Genomic DNA, 10,836 nt, shown 5'->3' with positions numbered 1-10,836 from the left:
TTGTGCAGGATACTGACCAGTGCAAGGTGGGCCGCGCCATGCAGATTATCTAAGATGAAAATCATACTGGCCCTGCAGACCCTACCGTAGAAATCAATCGAAATTGGACTGCCGCAACGTGCCAACTTAATAGGAGGATCGGCGCCGTTTTCAGTTTATCAGATGGTATGGTCCAGTTTTTTAAGTGGTTTGTATGTCCTGCACGTGCTCATTCCCTTTTTTCTGGGTGTCTATAGGATGCGTGGGAACTTTAGACTTTGGATTTGGAGTTCCATTTTTGGACGCGGTTTGTGTACTACCCTCTCTTGTCCGGAGCTCGGGACAGGCTGCTTTGAGCGGCCACCTTGTTGTATGGGTTTTATCCACACGGTCCATCCATTTTTCTGTCATTTTAGGTTGTAGATATATAAAAAAAAGGCATATCCGAGGCTCAAGTGGAGTACAAAGTGAGGATCAAATCCCTACTGTTGAAAACTTCCTGAGGGCCACACTTTATGGACTGGTTGGAGGCCCTAGGAAGGTTTCAACGGTGGGTGCCGTTAGCACTACTACTTCCTGTGGTATGGCCCACTTGAGCCTCGCATCTTCCTCATTTTTGGGCTAATATTCTTACAATGATATGGCAAATTAATAGATGGACCGTGCGGATAAAATCTTTACATCAGTGTGGCCCCTCATATCCTCAGCCTGCAGAAGGCTACACCGGGAGGTTAGGTGGAGTCCACGGTAATATTTGTAAGAAGTCCAGTCGATCCATCCATTGTGCTTAATCATTTTAGGATACGGGTGCAAAACTCAGATGGGCCACACAAGAGGAAACAATGGGCATTGAATGACCACCGTTGAAACATTCAAATGGCCACAAAATCTTTCTATCAAGCTAAGTTTTTTGTTTTTTCACTTCATCTCAGTGGAAATTATTGTATTTTGTTTCAAAATTTAAAAAAAAAAAAAAAAAAAGAAGCCAGAGAGAGAGAGAGAGAGAGAGAGAGAGAATTTCAAATATTTTGGTTTCCCTCCAAATTTGAAAATTTGGTTGCTTTTGAATTGTGGGTTTCGTACTACATCAGATATATAAGATAGGTTTTTAGCCTTCGGGCTTGAGCCCCATTCAAGGGCATGTGAATTTGGTCCTATACAGGGCTATGCCACTAGCTCTAATATATGCTATTGACAACACGCGTGCGCCTTCCGAGCCGAGCCAAGCTGAGCCCGAGTCTACAGGTGGGATAGGATGGGACGGTCCACTGGTGCGACTACGGGTGAGGATGTACTCGCGTAGGTGTGTGTGTATGGGTACGCGTGAGACTTAACATTGTGTAAGAGTTTACTCGCACTTGTGCCTTTTCGTTTTGAAACATAGAGATATGACCGGTCGGTTGATTGCACTTGTTGAGTTTAAATCCAACGGATCAAACCCTTTCGTAAGGGTACTTAATGCATTACTTCGAAGTCTATACAAGGACTTCCATTCATTTTCAAAAACCATAAAAATTCTTTTTGTTCTCTTTGTTCCTTTTCTATTTTTATGAGTTTTTGTTACTGAGTTCGTCGCTGAGTTAACTTAATACTTTTGGGTTAAGCTGCAAGTGGTTCGAGCTCGCATACAATGAGTGCACCACTAAGACCAAGTTATAGTCGTTGTAGTGAGAAGGTCGATTGCTCTGGAAACATATTACACTTGGGATGTTGTCCAAGGGGAGCAAATTTGATTTTAAGCCTAGTGACTTACATCACGCCTCAACTCAACTCTATAAGTCTTTTATCTCATTTCTTTTATTTTCTTTTTGGTTTTCGATTTTAAATAGTTTATTTGATTCAACCAAATATTTCAACAATCTTGAAATTGAATTTGTTAAATTAAATAGATTATGGCTACTATAACAATTAATGCTTCTACCAAGTTAGCCAAAATCGAACCGTTCGCTGGACAATACTTTAAACAATAGAAACAAAAACTATATGTTCACATTGATCATTCTTAAAGTTTCATACATATTATCTGAACCATTTACTATAGATCCAGCAAATTAAACTGAAGTAGTAAATAAAAATAATTATAAAAATTGTATTATGAACTCTTTGTCAAATGGGTTATATGATGTGTATGCTTCTTATGAGTTTACTAAGGAAATATGGACTTCTTTAGAAAATAAGTATATTCTGAAAAATGCAGGCGCTAAGAAACATGTAATCGCTAATTTCCTTTACTGTGAAAAGATAGATAATAAACCTACCACAAATAAGATTCATGATTTTTAAAATATATTTTATAAACTATTGTTATAATGAATTAAGTTGGATGAAGTGTTTCTGTTAGGAGCACTGATAGAAAATTTATCGTCCTCTTAAAAAGAATATAAAAATAAAATGAAATATAAAAAAGAACAATGTCTCATTGGAAACTATAATTGTACACATAGGAATAGAGGAGGCCAATCGAAACAATGACTAAAAAGAAAATGCAAATGAGGTAGATCAAATGTGAATCTTATGGAATCAAATCAGGAAAACAATAAGAACAAAAATGGCAAATGTGATAATTGTATCAAGCATGGACATTATGCCAATGAATGTAAGCTAAAAAAAAAAAGAAAACTGTAAATAATTAATTCAGGAAAAAAGGAAACTGGTATAACTATGGAAAGTCTGGTCATTACATTAAAACCTAGAGGCTTAAGAAAAACAAAGATAAGCAATAAACTAATTTTACAGAAACAGGCAATGAGTCTGACATGATAATAGTTGTAGTGTTGAAAGTCTTTCTTGTAAATAACTTGGAGTGAGTGCTAGACACTGGTGCAACTCAGTGTGTGTGCAATGACTGTAAAATGTTTACCTCCGACCAAGTATTAGGAGATGACGAACAAGTATTCATGGGTAATACTACAACATCTCTAGTTGTAAGAAAATATAAAGTACTTCTGAAACTCACTTCTGAAAAGGCTTTGATGTTAAATGATGTCCTACATGTGCCTGATATTAGAAAAAATTTGGTCTTTAGTTCACTCCTTAATAAGTCTAGTGTCAAGTTAGTATTTAATTCAGACAAATTTGTAATAACTAAGAATTGAACTTTTATTGGTAAGGGATACTGTAATGATGGTTTATTCATTGTAAATATATCCAATGATAATAAAAAGAAGATATCGAATTCTTTTTATATCATTAAATCATTTTATCTATGGCATATTAGATTAGATCATGTGAATGTAACATCTTTTAAGAAAATGAAAATATTAGGTTTCTTATCTAATAGATCAAATGAAAAATTTGTTAAATATGAAATATAGCTAGAATCAAAATTTATTAGAAAAACTTTTAAACAAATAGAATGATTCTCTATTCTATTAGAGTTGATACATAATGACTTAGGTGATTTTAAAAACCATATGTCTGGAGGTAGAAAAATATATTACATAAATTTTGTAGATACCTACTTTAGGTTCACTAGATTCTATATGTTACGGAACAAAGATTAAAATTTAGAAACTTTCATTAATTATAAAACTGAGGTTGAAAATCAGTTAAATATAAAAATTAGAAGACTAAAAATAAATAGAGGAGAGAGTATGAACGTTTTCAATTTAGAGAATTGTGTGAAAAGAGTAGAATAGTTCACAAAATACAACTCTTTACACACTAGAAAATAATGAAATAGCTGAGCATAAGAATAAAACTCTTAAGGAGATGATGAATGCTATATTAAACAGTTCAGGTTTACCCTCAAATATGTGAGGAGAAGCAATTTTGTCTGTTTCTTGTATCTTAAATAGGATTTTTTCTAAGTCTTCTGAACAAACATCATATGAATTTTGAAAGATCCATGTTCCTAATTATAAATATCTTAAAGCGTGTGAGTGTCTTACTAAAGTAGGATTACCTGAAACTAAGAAAATGAAACTAAGTCATAAAATGACTGACAATATATTTATAGGGTACGTACAAAATAGTGTAATGTACAGGTTTCTAATTTTAAAGACTAAAGATAATATTCCAGATCGTAATACAATTATATAAGATAGGGATACAAAGTTCTTTGAGAACGTATTCCTTATGAAATCCAAGTCTATAGTATCGGAAAAAGTTAGTGGATTAGATATCACATCTATTAGTAAATATACTTACAAGTAGATAATAAAAGAGATTTAATCAATAAAATGCACTAAAGTTACAAATGAAACTATCCTACGAGATGGTTTTTTCATATTCTTAATAGAATATTATCCTACAACCTATACAAAAGTAATTAACTCTCTAGATGCAACCTTCTAGAATGATGCAATAAATAATGAATTAGAATTTGTTATATCTAATAACACTTGGAAACTTATATGCTTACTACTTGGAAACAAACCAATAGGCCGTAAATGGGTGTTTAGAAATAAATTAAAATCAGATAAGACTATTGATAAGTTTAAGGCTAGGTTGGTAGCAAAAGGCTTTAAACAAAGGAAGGAATATATTATATTAATATATATTTCCATGTAACTAGGATTACAACAATCAGGTTCTTAATAGCAATAGCTTTTATATATAAACTAGTAGTACACCAGATGGATGTTAAGACGACTTTCCTAAATGAAAACTTAGAAGAGAAAATATATATGGAAATACCTTAGGGTTATAAGATATTAGGTAAAGAAAATAAAGTGTGTAGACTAATTAAGTCACTATATGGTCTAAAATAGACTCCTAGACAATAGCATGAAAATTTGATGGTGTTTTAAATCAAATGTTTATCGCATAAATGATGCAGATAGATGTGTATATTGTAAATTTTTTTTAAATGATTATATTATTATCTGTGTTTATGCTGATGATATGCTTATTTTTAGAACTAACATTAAATTAGTTAACGCGATTAAAAAAATTTTGTTACTTAAATTTGACATGAAAGACTTAGGAGAGACTAGTGTAATCTTGGGTATTGAAGTAACAAAGAAAGATGTCATATTTTATCACAATCTTATTACATTGAGAAGATATTAAGAAAGTTTGACCCTTTTGACTGTTTACCTGTCAGTATACCTTATGATTATAGTATGACTCTCATAAAAAAAATACAAGTAGTAGTATGTCTTAATTAGAATATTTCGAGATAATTAGTAGCCTCATGTATCTAACAAAATTTACTAGACTAGACATAGCTTCTGTAGTAAGAAAGCTAAGTAGATATATACATAGCTACGGAAAGGAGCATTGGAATATATTGTCTTGGATTTTGAGATACTTAAAAGGTAATATGACCTATGGTTTATATTATAATGATTATTCTGTTGTATTAGAAGGATACAGTAATGCTAATTGGGTTACTAATTCAAATGAAACGAAATTTACTAATGGATATGTCTTCACTTTAAGTACAAGAGTAATCTCTTGAAAGTCTATCAAGCAGACGTGTATCACTCGGTCAACTATAAAATATGAGTTTTTTCCTTAGAAAAGGCTGGATCATAAGCCAAGTGGCTTAGAGATCTTTTGGCTGATATACCACTGTGGCCAAAGCCTGTATCGGTCGTGTTTATTCATTGTGATTTTCAAGCAACTAAAACAAAAGCAAAGAGTAAAATAGATAATGAAAAGAGCGGACACATTAGACTCAAACACAAAATAATGAAATATATATTGCGTGACGGAGTCATATCTATTGATTTTGTAAGGTCAAAAAAGAATCTAACAGATCCTCTGACGAAATGACTATCTAAAATATTAGTCAATGATACATCGAAGGGAATGGGGCTAAGCCTAATATATGAGCTGCCAGTGTCTACAACCCAATTTATACAAGTGGAGATCCCTTGATATAAGTTCAATGGGTAAAAAAAGGATGAGGTATACGATTGCACTAATATAAATAAGCCCCTTCTATAGTGTAGCAGTGCGAGCAATAACGTATAAAGATGAGTTTTTTGGAACTCTTAATGGATCCATAGTCATATATTTAGTGGTGTATATAGTTGTTGCATATACTTGATGTAATTCACATATATGAGTGTAGAAGTGGAGGTTGCTTCCTATAAGAATCTAGACGAATTCTTTAGAGTACTTATGAAATTCAGGTAATGATGTATGACCGAAAAGCACTGAACCGCAGAATCACTTGTAGAAGAAGAGTTGTGTGAATGGCATGTACTTGCAATTTATACTAAAAGGATTCAGGTTCAAGACTATGGAATTACTTAATTCCTGTAAACTTGTCTTGCTTACTCTAATATCGATTCAAGTATATGGTAACACCGACACCATTGCACAACTATTACATGTTAATTCGAAAGATCTTTTATTTTGAAACATATGGGGGAATGTTGTATTTTGTTTCAAAATTTATAAAAAAGAAAAGAGAAATTCAAATGTTTTAGTTTTCCTCCAAATTTGAAAGTTTTGTTACTTTTGAGTTGTGGGTTTAATCCCACATCAGATTTGCCTAAGAAAGTTTTCTTGTATAAAGATAGGCTTTTGCCTTGGGGCATGTGAATTTGGTCTTGTGGGGAGCTATGTCATTAGCTCTAATTTATGCCATTTATTACACACACATGTGCGCGCCAAACCGAGCCGTGCCATGTTGTGCTGAGCCGAGCCAAGCCAAGCCAAGCCGAGCCCGAGTCCCCGTACTTGTGCCTATGCGCATATGTGTGTCCATGCGTGACGGGATGGGTTGGATCAGGCCGCGAGTGCAAGTGTGGGTGCACTCATGCGGGTGTATGTTTATGGCTACTCTTAGGACTTTATTTGTGCAAGAGTATACTCGCATTTGTGCCTTTTCGTTTTGAACTAGAGAGATGTGACCAGTTAGTTGGTTGCACTTGTTAGGTTTAAATCCAATGGACTAAAACTCATTAGAAAGGGTGCTTAATGCACCACTTTGAAGTCCATAAAATGACTTCCATTCATTTAAAAAAAAAAATACGAAAATGCTTTCTGTTCTCTCTGTTCCTCTTCTGTTTTACGAGTTTTAGTTACTGACTTCGTCGCTGAGTTGACTCAGCACTTTCGGGTTAAACTGCAAGTGGTTCGAGTCCACATATAGTGAGTATACTGCTGAGATCGAGTTATAGTCGTTATATCCTAAAGGTTGATTGCTCTGGAAACCTATTGCACTTGGGACGCTAATCAAATTTGATTTCAAGCTGAGTGACTCACGTCACGCCTCGACTCAACTCTGTCTTCTATCTCATTTCTTTTATTTTCTTTTTTGTTTTCGATTTAAAATAGTCTATTTGATTCAACCAAATATTCAAACAGAAATGACCTTAAAAATAGTTTGGATAACATATAAACATCAAGGTAGACCCAAAAACGTTTCAACGACAAGCATTTCTTTCTCCACTTTCGCTCTCTTGTATACTTTAATTTTGAATCTGTTTTATTTTTGGTCTTCTGTATTAAAATGAGCGGGCAAAACACACAAATCATGTTGATTTCTAATAAACATCATGGTCGGCCATATTGCGAAAGCCTATCACAGCCTATGTCCATTTATAAAAAAAAAAAAAAACTTAAATCGTAATATTTCCACTCTCTTTTTTCATCTTTTTAATTTTTTTTTCTTTTTAAAATGAAAGGTTTCTTTAACTTTTGAACGATTGAAAGGTTGAAATATTTTAATGCAATAGTTTTTTGGGGCATCACCATCTATGTTGAGGCTCATCCAATAATCAAGTTAAAATAAGGCTCACATCCACCAACTAAAGTCCTTTTCATGTCAATCGTTGAAGAGAAAATTTCATGTGTGACATGGCTTAGATTACCTTAGGTGGAGGGATGACATGACTTTTGCTAACGCAACCACTAAGAGCTAGCATGCCTAGCATAGCTAAAGTCATAGCTGACTAGCGTCACTTTGGCACAACCTAGGAAAGGCGTTACTGGAAGGACTAGATTACTTGGTTTCTTTTGCATTAAAAATAGTGGTGAATCATCCTTTCACACATGGAAATTATCAAGACCATCCAAAATTGTGAGTCCCATTATGGATAGATCATACGTTAAAATTACTTTTAGAAGTCAAACCTAGCCATCCATTTATAGCTACAAAATGGAGGATCAAAAGTAAAATATGAATGGTCAATTTAAAGTTTTTTAGAAAAAAAATCGGATGGTTTGGATTTTCTTAATTCAATTTTCAGTTATGTCCATGCACAATTGCTTGGTTGATGGGTGCAATCTGATTTCTAGTCGACTATTTCACGTATATATTTGAAAAGTCACCATCATTTTATAAGCGTCCAAAATTAATATTGGAGGCTAGTGTTGGTGCTTGGTTTTCAGCTCTTGCATGTGGGCATACCAGAATCAAATTTGCGGCTCAATTCAAATTGGACAAGTATGACCCAAAGTGTCAAGATAGGCAGATGCGTAGTATATGACCGAGATCTGATGAGCTCGGCCACCTATTCAGCAACTCGCACAATATGTAAACAGGATCAGGTGATATTCAGAGGGTAGTGTTCGCCCTCTAATGATGGGTTACACATTTGCCTTTCATACGAAAGAACTTTTCGATACAGATAAGATAGAGATGAGAAAAGAGATTTTTACAGTCGGTCGAGGAAAACGGTTGTGGAACACCTTTCCAAGTGAAGAACTGAATCTAGCATATGAGCGTAGACTCAAATTACAGCTAAGATTACCAGCTACTCGATTAACACTATGTATTACACTATGGAATGTAAAACAGCATGTGAAAAAGTAAAGGATTTCACTAAGAAATGTAATTTACTTAGCAGAAAAAGTAGAATGATTACACGAAGGAATGTAATTGACGAGTAATTGGAAGGATAATTGAAAGATTGTGTTTGATTTTGATTGGATTGGTGTGAAATGATTTACTTTGTTAAATTCCTTTGCTATTTATAACATTACCCTAACCATCTGGATCATTCTCATGTTTTAACGGTTGTTATAATCGTTTGACGCTTCATGGCTTACTCTGCTTCCTTTTTTGTCATTTGTCCTGTAACCACCCCTTCACGATTATACCTTCATCGACTACTTAAACAATGATGTGACATTATTTGATGCGCTCCAGTTGTATTATCATAAATTCTTCTTCGTATATCTTTGCAAATCTTTAAATACACCGCACGGATCCATTCATTGCCCTGATTAGTTCTTATGAGTAATGATGACAATAGGGATGAACATTGCCCCCCACTTCGCTTCACCTTTGGAAAAAGGTGAAAGCGACATACGACCCCTCATTAATGCAATATTAATTACCTATAAGTGACAAGATTTTGATAATCATCCTCGGCCGATTCATCGCAACATGTAAGTAATAACTTCTCTTTATCAAAACAAGAGTCGAACCCTGTTATGACACGTGTTCTTATATCATTTCTAACAAAATCATAATGATGTCCTAATAAATGCTCCATCACCTCAGACAATATAAACGTTACTTTGATATTCTTTCATCCCACGCTTCCCTTTTTCCTTTATGAGCATTCAGATTCCTAATTTCACTCTTATCTTCCAGCAATGACTGCCTCATCATCTTCTTCTCCCTCATTCCATTAAGATGATCTTGTCACAGTGATGGATTCACTTTCTGAAAAATATTCCAATAAAATAGTCTTTAATTCCCCTATTGGAGATTATTACTGTATGAGTCTGACATTCTCTCCTGCAACAAATGCTGATAATGTTAGCATGATAGATCTCCTATTTTCCATCTGCCCGAGTGAAACTATATTAACTCAATTCGAATCCATTCCTGAACTTGCCAATGATCCGAAGAATCTCCCATCACGATCGAGGCTACTAGCAGAATGTGATGCTTGGTTTGCTCATGTGTCCTCGCAATATGAGGTAACGTTGATAAATTTGAACATTTATGATACATACTTTGAATTTCGTGCTATTAATACATTAGTGCATGATGTAGAAACTAATTCAATCAAATTGTGTGAGCGATGCCAACATCTCTTCAGCAAATATTTGTCTTTTAAATTTGGACTACTAACTAGTTTTTATTACCACTGTTCAATGATCGACCCATTAGAACTCGATTCAGTTTAACCTTCGGATCATGACCATTCTAAAGTGGGACCCACAATTTGGTCGGTTTAAATATTTCCAGAGGCACGTGCATGAGCATTTCACTCTCCCAGAGTATCAAAGCTTTGTCATTCTTATTGCAATTTGATTTTAGAGTCGGGTCCGTCACTCCCACCGCGTCCGCCAATGTCACGCTGCGTCGGCCGACAAAGACTTCATCAAGTCAAGGTCAAGTTTAATTATCATACCACTTGCCTCCAAATTCTTTTTCCCTTGTACGGTCTGCCTTCTAATAATACGTGGCCCGCGCTGATTCTTTCCTCGAATTTTCTTACGAAATGGATAGGAACCAAGTGTCATAAATTTCCGAGTCCGGCATAGGGAATAATGATGCCACGGAAACCATATACACCGCTACATAGAGTGTGGCCCCTACCTTTGAAGACATCCAAATATTGGACACTACACTTGGTTCTCAAGTTTGACAAGTAGGAGGCCGTGGTTCATAATCCAGACCGTTGATTTGTTGGGTCCCACTGTGGATGGAACATGCCTAAAAAATCTCCCGAATTCGAAGAACCAAAGCATAAGAGACACATAGAAACTCAGGTGAACCCTAACAAGTTGATATATAGGTTGCAGGCGTGATTATATACATTGCACCTTATTTATATTGGTTACATGCGTGATTATATACATTGCTTCCCCTGTAGTGTGTACCACCTGAGTTGAACACCAGAGGATACAGATGCACATCACAGGTGGGGGGCCCACACTGCCCAAGGTAGTAATTACCATATATCTGAGCGTATGTGATCAATCCCTTTCAACACC

This window comes from Magnolia sinica, chromosome 6 (genome assembly GCF_029962835.1).
Source record: "Magnolia sinica isolate HGM2019 chromosome 6, MsV1, whole genome shotgun sequence".
In the NCBI taxonomy this organism is placed as follows: domain Eukaryota; kingdom Viridiplantae; phylum Streptophyta; class Magnoliopsida; order Magnoliales; family Magnoliaceae; genus Magnolia; species Magnolia sinica.
The sequence above is the reverse complement of the archived record's forward strand: the minus strand, read 5'-3'. Positions refer to the sequence as shown.